General features: G+C 39.8%; 2 protein-coding genes across 3 annotated transcripts in view; one reads left to right on the plus strand and one right to left on the minus strand.

The window, feature by feature from the left end:
- LOC139478339 (trafficking protein particle complex subunit 13-like) overlaps positions 1-12,315 on the plus strand; it is a 201,364-nt gene that overhangs the window by 64,479 nt on the left and 124,570 nt on the right. The gene's annotated exons all lie outside the window — the stretch shown is intronic.
- The window catches only part of LOC139478879 (ileal sodium/bile acid cotransporter-like), a 55,681-nt gene that overhangs the window by 41,292 nt on the left and 2,074 nt on the right, over positions 1-12,315 (minus strand). The gene's annotated exons all lie outside the window — the stretch shown is intronic.

Genomic DNA, 12,315 nt, shown 5'->3' on the forward strand with positions numbered 1-12,315 from the left:
GGACACGCTACATTCACAGTATGATTCACAATATGTAGTGGGTAGTATGAAATGAAAGGGTTATTATCGACCTAAATGAAAAGGAAGGGACAAACTTTCAAAATTACAACTGCCTATAAATCTAGCCTTTGTGAAATGAGATTCAGTTGAAGTGACTGTAAGCTTAGAAAACCATTGTCCCTGTGCATGCTTCTCTGTATGATTTGAAAATGATATTGATTCGGCCTTCTCATTAGTTTTAATCCAGACTGTTTCTAATTGCTAACTTGGTGATTTACGTTTTACAGTACCTGAAATATATGTGTGAAATCAATTTGGATCACTGGTTGTAGTTTTATCTGCCCTTTTAATTACATGTTGTAACAGACTATATTAATTGTATTTCCATACTAATTTGAACATAGATAAATACAGCGCAGCTGCCACATGGCTATTTTGTGATGCTTGTTTTGGGTTAGACAAAGCCATTAGCCCTAAAGTCAGTGACAGGAAAATCTGGTTGTGTTTTCTGGTAAAATTTACAACACCCACATGTCAAACATGAGTTATGGACTTATTGACATGATATGATACAGTGTCCACCCCTTTTTGTTCTTCATTGTTGTTTTTGTTTATGCCGCACTCAGCGTTTCTCAAGCTGTGCGGAGATAATTGAGTCCGGACCAGACAAAGTCTCATATCGGATGGTTCAATGACACACTCAGCATTATTCAAGCTGTGTGGAGATAATTGAGTCTGGACCAGACAAAGTCTCATATCGGATGGTTCAATGACACACTCAGCATTATTCAAGCTGTGCAGAGATAATTGAGTCCGGACCAGACAAAGTCTCATATCGGATGGTTCAATGACACACTCAGCATTATTCAAGCTGTGCAGAGATAATTGAGTCTGGACCAGACAAAGTCTCATATCGGATGGTACAATGACACACTCAGCATTATTCAAGCTGTGCGGAGATAATTGAGTCTGGACCAGACAAAGTCTCATATCGGATGGTTCAATGACACACTCAGCATTATTCAAGCTGTGCAGAGATAATTGAGTCTGGACCAGACAAAGTCTCATATCGGATGGTTCAATGACACACTCAGCATTATTCAAGCTGTGTGGAGATAATTGAGTCTGGACCAGACAAAGTCTCATATCGGATGGTTCAATGACACACTCAGCATTATTCAAGCTGTGCGGAGATAATTGAGTCCGGACCAGACAAAGTCTCATATCGGATGGTTCAATGACACACTCAGCATTATTCAAGCTGTGCGGAGATAATTGAGTCCGGACCAGACAAAGTCTCATATCGGATGGTACAATGACACACTCAGCATTATTCAAGCTGTGTGGAGATAATTGAGTCTGGACCAGACAAAGTCTCATATCGGATGGTTCAATGACACACTCAGCATTATTCAAGCTGTGCGGAGATAACTGAGTCTGGACCAGACAAAGTCTCATATCGGATGGTTCAATGACACACTCAGCATTATTCAAGCTGTGTGGAGATAATTGAGTCTGGACCAGACAAAGTCTCATATCGGATGGTTCAATGACACACTCAGCATTATTCAAGCTGTGTGGAGATAATTGAGTCTGGACCAGACAAAGTCTCATATCGGATGGTACAATGACACACTCAGCATTATTCAAGCTGTGCGGAGATAATTGAGTCCGGACCAGACAAAGTCTCATATCGGATGGTTCAATGACACACTCAGCATTATTCAAGCTGTGTGGAGATAATTGAGTCTGGACCAGACAAAGTCTCATATCGGATGGTACAATGACACACAATCATCCACTTCATCCAATAAGTTGCCTCCTACGACAAGTATGGGTTCCTGGGGACCAATTCCATCATGGTATCCCATCAGGGCTGTTTGTTGAGGTGGGATGTCCTGTACTGGAAGTGCAATCAGTCATGGCCATCATTAATATTTAATAGAGTCATATACTGTGTGTGAAGGGTATTGACTTTTGAAATATAATATGTATGGCACTGTGATCACTGTAATGTATCAAATATGTTATATCAATAAATATGGAATTAAAGTATCAGTTGGACCAATGACAAAATTTCTATAAGTAAAGATGTTATTTTCTGGGATGGTGGGGTAGCCTGGTGGTTAAAGCGTTTTCTAGGCAAGCTAAAGGCCCAGGTTCTATTCCCCACATGACTACAATGTTTGAAGCCCATTTTAGGCATCCCCTGCTGTGATATTGCTTGAATATTGCTATAAGTGGCATTAAACTATACTCGATCACTATTTTCTACTGTGTCGTGGATCAGTTACAAGGAAATACAAATGATATGTGAAGATAAACCCAAAATTTGTTTTTTTTACGAGGAAAATTAAGCCTAACATTTCCAAATAATGCATAATTTGGACCCAAAAGTAATCTTCATGACCAGTTTGAATACATAACAGACAAGATTATTTCATCCCAGACAGCCATATTGACCAATTAACTAGGTCCATATGGACACATGTGGATGCTGGTAAACATGGCAATATCCATTTGGGTGTCATTCTCCTGTTATCCACTAAATCTGACCTCATACATAATGCATTCATTTAATGTGATTTATCATAAAAAGAATATGCAGTTGTTTGCTTTGACCTTGGGGATGCCAAATAAATCAAAGGAGGAGGATAATGAGACATGTGAGAAAACAGCATTGTTACTGGTTGTTTTCTGAGGTTTGGTGCTGTCATTGAAGTGGGAGGAATTACTGTGAGATAGATGAGTTAGTCAGACATTTTGTCATTAATCTAAAGGACAACATTTAACTACCATTTTCAACATTGCCAACAGAAGAGGATCTGTGGTATTTGCTGTTGAAGTTGTTGAGACAGCTGCATTGCAGAGGGTAGAAACAGTGTGCGCCACAGAGCTGCATTACTTAAGGTAGAAACAGCGTGCACCACAGAGCTGCATTACTTAGGGTAGAAACAGTGTGCGCCACAGAGCTGCATTACTTAGGGTAGAAACAGTGTGCGCCACAGAGCTGCATTACTTAGGGTAGAAACAGTGTGCGCCACAGAGCTGCATTACTTAGGGTAGAAACAGTGTGCACCACAGAGCTGCATTACTTAGGGTAGAAACAGTGTGCGCCACAGAGCTGCATTACTTAGGGTAGAAACAGTGTGCGCCACAGAGCTGCATTACAGGGTAGAAACAGTGTGCGCCACAGAGCTGCATTACTTAGGGTAGAAACAGTGTGCACCACAGAGCTGTATTTCATAGGGTAGAAACAGCGTGCGCCACAGAGCTGTATTTCATAGAGTAGAAACAGTGTGCGCCACAGAGCTGTATTACATAGAGTAGAAACAGTGTGCACCACAGAGCTGTATTACATAGAGTAGAAACAGTGTGCACCACAGAGCTGTATTTCATAAAGTAGAAACAGTGTGCACCACAGAGCTGTATTTCATAGAGTAGAAACAGTGTGCACCACAGAGCTGCCTTGCAGTGGGTAGAAACAGTGTGTGCCACAGAGCTGTATTTCATAGAGTAGAAACAGTGTGCACCACAGAGATGCCTTGCAGTGGGTAGAAACAGTGTGTGCCACAGAGCTGCATTGCAGAGGGTAGAAACTAGAGAAGACTTCAAAGAATTTGGCATAGACCGTAGAGGTCTCTCAAATTGCTTTTAAACTGGAGGACAAGGCACCATGTTCAACTGTTGTTTAGTTATGTGTATTTAATGATCATTTAGTTGTGGAGTAGTGAAGATAGGTTGATGTCCACAATGACTGGTTTCAGACATACATGTAACCTAGAAAATAACATAATTACATTCGAAAAAAAGAAAAGAAATGATAGTTACTGGTACATTCAACAACTATAAGTGTATTCTCCTGATTTAACTTTCAAAATTAGACATAATCCAGAAAACAAACTACATGAATGACCTTAGAGAGATACGACCTTGAAAACATGATACAACCTAGAAAACATGATATGACCTAGAAAACAAGATCTGTTACACCTGTAGCATAATTGGGTCACAGCTGCCATGAAATATTATGATTGTCAAAACACTATAAGATGAATCCAACATGTCTACCTTTCATTTCAGAGTAGTTGTTAATGGACTGTTTCTGCAGTTTTGGATTAAACTGCAAGTTATTACGATTCAGCCTCTGTCACAGAACAGCTGACCATTGACCCTGATTAGAGTTGGTCCCCAGCCAGCTATTCAGGGCCCTGTTCCCGAAGTAATCTATGAAAGTCATAAGTCTCTGTTAAAGAATGGGAGTTACGATCACCTTAAAGGTACGATTGCTTTATGGCACAGACCCAGGTCGTAAGAGCTGACTTGTTGGATGGTGACATTGTGCATAGCGTGTCATCATACCCTGATGGTATGGATCATTTCTCATTATATTGTTTACTCCCCAGGGAGCTGAGAATGAAAACTAAGTGCACACTGATCCATTGGTAATAATAGTGTAGCGCCATGAGCATTTACTGGAGTGGAATGGCACATTATATATGGACTTGATTTCCACATCATGCTCAGTCATCAAATTTGAAAGGTGTCTCAAAGAAGTCATGTTTAGTTATTATCATCATGACAGAAGATTCTGCTGTTCCCTGTAAACAACATGAGAGAGGACAAGCTGTCAAGTTGGATCTAAAATGCGAAATCACCTCAATGCGAATGTGAATCGCCTGTCTGTAAGGCAACATGGATACAGCTGTTTCTCCTTTTGTTTCATTACTGTAATTTATGTTTTGAAAATCCAAAACACTGACTGTTTTTTTGTGCCGTTAGACCAAGTAGAGTACAACTTTTATGGGACCCGTGAAGATTCCGGGGTAGAATAGGTCTTCATTAACCTATGCTTGCCGTAAAAGGTGACTATGCTTGTCGTAAAAGGCGACTAAAGGGATCGGGTGGTCAGGCTTGCTGACTTGGTTGATGCATGTCATCATCAATCCCAATTGCGTGGATCAAAGCTCATGATATTTATCACTGGATTGTCTGGTCCAGACACGATTATTTACAAATTGCTGTCATATAGCTGGAATCTTGCTGAGTGTGACGTTAAACAACAAACCAACCAACCAACAACTTTTATGAGATTTTAGCATGATTATGATTAATAGTAACATAATAATTTACACAAAGCGGTTTTTTATGCACAAGTTACGTTAATCATTTGAGATAAAAAGTTTGACTTGTCTTACTTTTACGATAAATGGTTTTAGTTGCTTTATGTTGTATAAATACCCTATGAGGACCCTCCGGTTGTTGTGGGAGAAAGTGATGCTGCATGTCCTAGATAGTAACAAGCCACTGAAATCTTAGTGAGCAAAGATGAGGCAGGCTGAATTATGGATGTCAGCTTCTTTATTCTTTCTTCACTGTGACATTTCAGTACAGATGGTCGTACCTTGGTCAGAAACTGATGAAGGTATGAGCATCTGGACCGGAACATTGCACTGAAAGAGAAAAGCAACTGCATTCTGTAAGTCAACCCTATCCACAATGATACCACAGCTTCAAGATGTCAAGAACCTGGTACCGATATTCCGTGAGAGCAGGCTGTTCTTATGGTTTGGTTGCCTGCTGATATTAAACAATGCGATAGTTATCAAACTGGTTGATGTTTATGTTACGAATGATTTTCAACGCAAATATTCTAGAAACCATACATTAGTGAGTGGTAATTTACTCCGGAGGACCAAGAGGAAAATTTCACATCCACAGACATAATATTTATGTATATCCCATTGTTCCAATCATTATAAATTGAATATTTTTACTTCACATATAAATATGAAGTAAAATGAACATGATGATATATATGTAGGTAGGTAGGTAGGTAGGTAGGTAGGTAGGTAGGTAGGTAGGTAGGTAGGTAGGTAGGTAGGTAGGTAAAATTATTCCATTTATTAACATTATGTTGACAGTCCTACATTTACCTTTAGAATATTTATGAAAATCCACCTAGCTCGAAGCTTCTTTGAGCAATAAATGATAATGAAGACAAAATTGTTCATAAATCACATCCCTCTTATTTCTTTGTTAAGGCACACTGATGCTACGGATGCTATTGAGTAGGAGCAATGTTCTTGATAATAACGTATGATTGGTCGTAGTTTCCTCCATACTATGGTATCAGATGCACCATTATACAGAGCCATAGATTTTCTATGTTATCTATATGTATTTGTGCCAAATTGAATTCTATGACAGCGTATCATTTCGACTGTTTGTTCATAAATACCCTCATGGTTAGGGATGTAACTGAGTAGGATAATTCTTTTATTGGGTATTTTGATGTATGCATGTGAGAATACTATAGCATTCATCATGGGATATATTTATCAGATGTGTGTAGAAACTTACCAACCCTTATCCCTTAGCAGTTATAGAGATTTTCAAGCTCCCATGTAGTTTGTTATAGGGCTAAATCGTAATTATTCAGCTTTTTTTACATTTACACAAAACATGTACAATACATCATCCTTTACTATACACCTTAATGGATATTACAATGTGAAAATGTATTTGCAGATATATGAAAGTTCATGGTTGCCATGTACTACCTGTTAGGTTCTAAGACATTAATTTGCAGTGATTGCATTCATGCTGGTCTTCACTTGGGGTGGGGGTGGGGGTGTGGGGATGGGTGGTGGCAGTGTGGGGATGGCCTGTGTGGGGGTGGTGAGGTGTGTGTATGTGGGGGTGCTGTATATCTTTTCACTGCTTCATCACATTTTTTCTGAAAGGAGAAGCCACGCAATTCTTTTTGGGGATCACACTGTTTATGTCCACATTAACCCAACAGATGCTGGTCGTATCGCGGGGATTCCAGGTTAGAATAGGTCCCCAGCATCCTATGCTGGTCGTACAGTGAGGATTACAGGTTAGAGTAGGTCCCCAGTTTCCTATGCAGGTTGCACTGTGGGGATTCTGGGTTAAAATAGATCCCCAGCATCCTATGCTAGTCGTACCATGGGGATTCCAGTTCAGAATTGATCCCCAGCATCCTATGCTGGTCCTACCATGCGGATTCTGGATATGAATAGGTCTCCAGCATCCTATGCTGGTTGTACAGTGAGGATTCCAGGTTAGAATAGGTCCCCAGCATTCAATGCTGATGGTACTGTGGGGATTCTGGGCTAGAATAGGTCCCCAGCATCCTATGCTGGTTGTACCGTGAGGATTCTGGGCTAGAATAGGTCCCCAGCATCCTATGCTGGTTGTAGGAGGTGATTAAATGGATCAGGTGGTCAGAATTGGTTACTTGGAGGATTGCTTATCATTGTACCCAATGGCATGGATCTTTGTTCACAATGTCGATCATTGGATCATCTGGTCCAGATTATTTACAGGCAGCTGTTATACAGCTCGAATATTGCTGTGTGGCATCAAACAACAAACATTTAGTGATAGAAAGAGCAAATCACAGCTGCTTCATACATAATCCTGACAAGAACATTAACAAGCTCTGCTGTATTCTTGAGGCACAGATTAAATCAATGACTTTAATTCAAGAAGTTGGTTTGGGAATGGTGAAGAATGTGACAGGTAAGTTACCCTGACTATAGCAGATCTACAGACTCCTGGAACTGACGTGTTTATAGTGTGAAAAGTTCATCCAATATTCACAGCCTAATCATGAGATCTGTATGTCCTGCGTGCATAGCCCTGATTGAGTAACATTACAGTCTCATAGACTCACACCAAGTCTCTTTGCTTAGTGTTTTTTTCTGTTGATCTTCCCAACAAGGCTTAGCACGTCCTGAAGGAAAGCAGGCAGGATCATCAAGAGTGGTTGTCATCACAGTTGGTTGTTTTAAAAAAAAGTCTATTAGTCTAAAGTCAGATGTCTCGTAATGAATAATGAACCAGGTATGCTGAGGTTAAAGGGAAAATCTTGACATGTTTGTTTAGGATGCCTCGCAGATTAGCTCTCAGTGTATCAATGTGTTAGATTATTAACGAACAATATAAGGATGGAAAATTGTTATTTGTGGTCTGGAAGGAAATACCTTTCAGGTTTAATTGTGTTTTTCTGGGATGGAAAATGGTTGTGTTTTTCTGGGATGGAAAATGGTTGTGTGTTTCTGGGATGGAAAATGGTTGTCAGGCATAGGAACGTACCATTTTTAGTCTACTTGTTCTTATAATGATAACATATAGCAAAACTCTTAAACATGGCAAACTTATATGAGTCCTTATGACACCTTAAACTATAGGGCTAGTGCCAGTTTCTATCATTGATTGAGTGCTGCTGGAAATGGTTATCCTTGTCATTAAGTCTCAGGTGACTTGATCCATTGAATGGTCAGACGCGGTGACTTGATTAATTGTGTCATTATACCCCTATGTATTGGATGTTGCTCATAATATCAATCACTGGTTGGTCTGGTCCATGCATGATATTTTCAGGCCCCCAACATACAGCTGGAATACGGCTGAGTGATGCTTTAAGCAATTTGTTCATTTCAGCAAAAGTTCTCAATTATTATGGGACTGGATTTAGAACAACACAAGTTTGAAGGCCTCCAACTTTCAGGGTAAAAATAATTGGTTTGTCTCTGATATGTTTAAAGAAGGGGAGTGAAGCACCACTGTGTGGCGGTTGTATACATGTCAGCCTCTCCTGTAGAGAGAGCTCAGACACACGGCTGTTGTAATCAAATTGCTGACAGTTGGAATTGGACAGTTAAAAGTAATTCCATTTGATTGAAATTGCACTTTCGTTAATGTTAGTTTATTTTAAAAAACAGTGTTTGTGTTTTGGATATCCTATCTGTAAGTATGTTAAGGTGTTTGGGGGTTCAGTCTATACAACACCTGTCAGTGTCTCTCTCCAGTGCAAGGAAGGTGGTGCACTGCTCTTAGGTGTCACAGTTTGTAGTACACAGTTGCATCCCTTAGCCATGTCAGGATCTGCTGTCATTTAGATCAAGATTTGCCTGTCAGCACCACACATGCTTATAGGTTTCACTAGGGTGAGTGTTTAAGTTTTCCACTCATTTTATGTTGATACACTGTGATGTAACTGATATATTTAAGCAAATTCACTCACTCATTCACTCACACCACACCACACCACGCCACGCCACGCCATGCCACGCTGCACCGCACACCACACACCGCAAGACACATGCTGCTTCAGTGGCAGCCATTTATGCCAGTGCCAAGCACATTTACTGATCTCCACCCACTAAGGAAACATTAAAAATGCAGTGGCACATATACCACTTGTATTTTTGCATTTTACATAATTTTGATAGATAGCAGCCGCAGGTTTTATTGATTCTTTATGTAGTGAGATAAATGAGAGCAATCATGGTCTATTGACTGTTATTGTGTAATTTGAATGGGCATAGGGATGTTGTGACAAAATACATTAATTTGACTTCACATATTTCTGGTGTTATTTTCATTGTGGCGCCAGTCCTAAAAAAAAATACCTGAGGGAAGGGCTCCTGTTCAGTTGGGAGTAAAACAATACTCCCTCACTCACTCATGTCACTCCTCCAGTATTACAAAATATTATGCACTTGATCACTCCCAAACATCTAGATCAATGTATTCCACTTATGGGTGATAAGGATCCATAATTCTTACAGGTACCCATGGTTACAGGTTCCCTGATATTCTGATGCTATCTCATTTCATTATAACGCTTGATGACATTTACGTTCACCATGGTCACGTGCCCTGTATACCATGGACAAGTAGCACCATCACATTCTTCTATTAATAATTCATGGTATATTTGTCTGGTGGATTTTATTTAGTTAGTATCACCCTCTCATACACTATATTCTCAGTACAAGTTTATTGATGCTCGCATTAAAACAGATGTTGAGGACTTATCCTGGAGGAAAATATCACTCTTGTCAGTTATGAAATGATGTTTTCCTCAAAGCAGATATTGATTAGCTACCTGACAAGGCTGGAGTGACTATTGAACTAGCTTGCTCTTGTGTATAGGTATGTGTTGTGTAATTATTACGGTTGGCCAATACAAGCTTCATGGAATGATTCGGGCGGTGGGGTAGGAGAGTGGCTCAAGTGTTTGCTCATCACACTGAAGGCCTGGGTTCGATTCCCCACTCGGGTACATTATGTGACACCTATTTCTGGTGTCCCTCACTGTGATGTTGCTGAAAAATGTCTGAAAGCTGATTAAAACCAAAGTCCATTAAAGAGTGTTTGATTCTTATCATATCATGTTACATGTAATTTTGGAGGCAAGATTGAAGTGATGCAGGTTTCTCATGTATACTACCATGTGTCACAAGGAGTAAAGGTGTGGTGTTGACCAAGCATCGTAGTCAGGGTGAACCCACAACTAGCATATCCTGGTACAACTAAGGGAAGCAACCACACAGTGCCACATTGCTACTCATGCCCCTGTCACAGAATATGATCATGAAATGGTTACTGCAATAACAAAGTGTACATGGTATTTTTTAATGAGTTTACCCTACTACCCAGGGAGGGGTTGAAAACTTGAAACATGCATCCTCTACTCTTCAGCAACCCATGCTTGCCGTAAGAGACGACTATGCTTGTCGGCGACTAACGGGATCGTGTGGTCAGGCTTGCTGACTTGGTTGATGCATGTCATCGATCCCAACTGCTTAGATTGATACTCATGATGTCAATCACTGGATTTTCTGGTCCAGAGTCGATTATTTACAGATCGTCATCATTATACACACCTTAATTTGGTCAATGGTGAAAGTTTAAGATAGGCTGATAGGCTACAACAGTCCACTTTAAAACATAAAATGATATTGGACATAAATTCCCTTTCAGTGATTTGTAACAAACACTAGAGGTGCTGTCTTGGTGGAACTCTCCCATTTTAGCCTGTCAATTCCCTTTCTAGCCTCCCTAGCTTGAGATGCTTGAACACAGCACTGATGATGGGCCTTGAAATACCCAACAAGCTGCTATCTGGACTGAATGTCTACCCTTTTAGACACAGAATCTCCATTCTACTGACGTCACAGAGCAGACAACTTCTCAGTAGGGGTATTGACCACAACATGTCAACACTTGATTATTCTGGTTATAATTGGACATGCTATTTAAGGAACTGCCATTGAGACTGTGTCAGATGGATGAATCTAAGAATACCACATAGATAAGGAAACATGACCCTCCATATCATGAGACTGTCACCTGGTCTTGTTTTATTTCGGTAATTCTAATTTCTACTTTGGCTGTCAAGTTGATCATAGCAGTGAATATGGGCTTGATTTATCTGCCAGCAATGCTCATTCAACTGCGAAACATTAGTTTCCAAAAATATAATTTTTATTGAATTCTATACAACATTTTGGGTTCCTAGATTCATGTGCTGTTGGTTAATTTTGAATACTACATGTAATTTATGCCCAATACTTATATAAGGGCTGGCTATAAAAATTGATTTTCAGAATTATCACCGATCGGAAGAAATATTAACGATTATTGATGTGAAATTGTTGTCATTGATAATAACTTACAAACTATTGTGATGTAAAAAAGTTTAGATAATTGATTGCTGTTTATTTAGCGATTATCGATCTCTATGATCTATATCAATAGCCAGCCCTACCTGACACATGTTTGTTCCTGGTCTGTTTATCATGAGAACCATATTTCATATCTAATTCAAGTGGCATTTGTTGCAAGGCCGTGTTACAGTATTGGACAACACGTTAAGAAAGCCAGAGGCGATGATTGGTGCCTGCGTCAGTATCAGCCCAACCCCACATCGATACCAAGGCCTGATTATCCACAGTGTTATTCATGTTCATATGGTGTCCAGCTAAAGCCATGTGTACTCGAGGTAAACATTCCTTGTGAAGATACAGTAGAATGTCCCAAAACCTACTCCTTTTATGAGCCACACGCATGTATTAGTTTGTGGAGTTGTGTGTTGTGTTTAGTTGATCAGTGAATGCCATGGTTTGAAGCATGAGCTGGTGTGAAGGAAGGGGGAAAAGATTCTATTGTGGAGGCCTTTTTATCAGTGCATTATTACACACAGTGGAATGTTACAGATATCATACATTCATGGACAAGCTTCCTGAATTTAGTTCTACATTACTTGACAATGCTGCAAATGTTGTGCTATTTTGAATCAGTCGTGCAGTCTTTGCTAGGATGTCGAAACATTTACTTAAATTATCCTGCATTTCAATAGGTATGGTTTACGTGGTAATGGGGAAAAGCGGTTAACAATTAACATGGGATAAATAGTATGGAAATGTGTATTGATGTTCTATGAATTGATTATTGTTATACAGAGGCAGTGGCCTGTGTAGTTTGTATCATTATACA

Source organism: Haliotis cracherodii, unplaced genomic scaffold (genome assembly GCF_022045235.1).
Source record: "Haliotis cracherodii isolate W230 unplaced genomic scaffold, xgHalCrac1.p SCAF_4, whole genome shotgun sequence".
Taxonomy (NCBI): Eukaryota; Metazoa; Mollusca; class Gastropoda; order Lepetellida; family Haliotidae; genus Haliotis; species Haliotis cracherodii.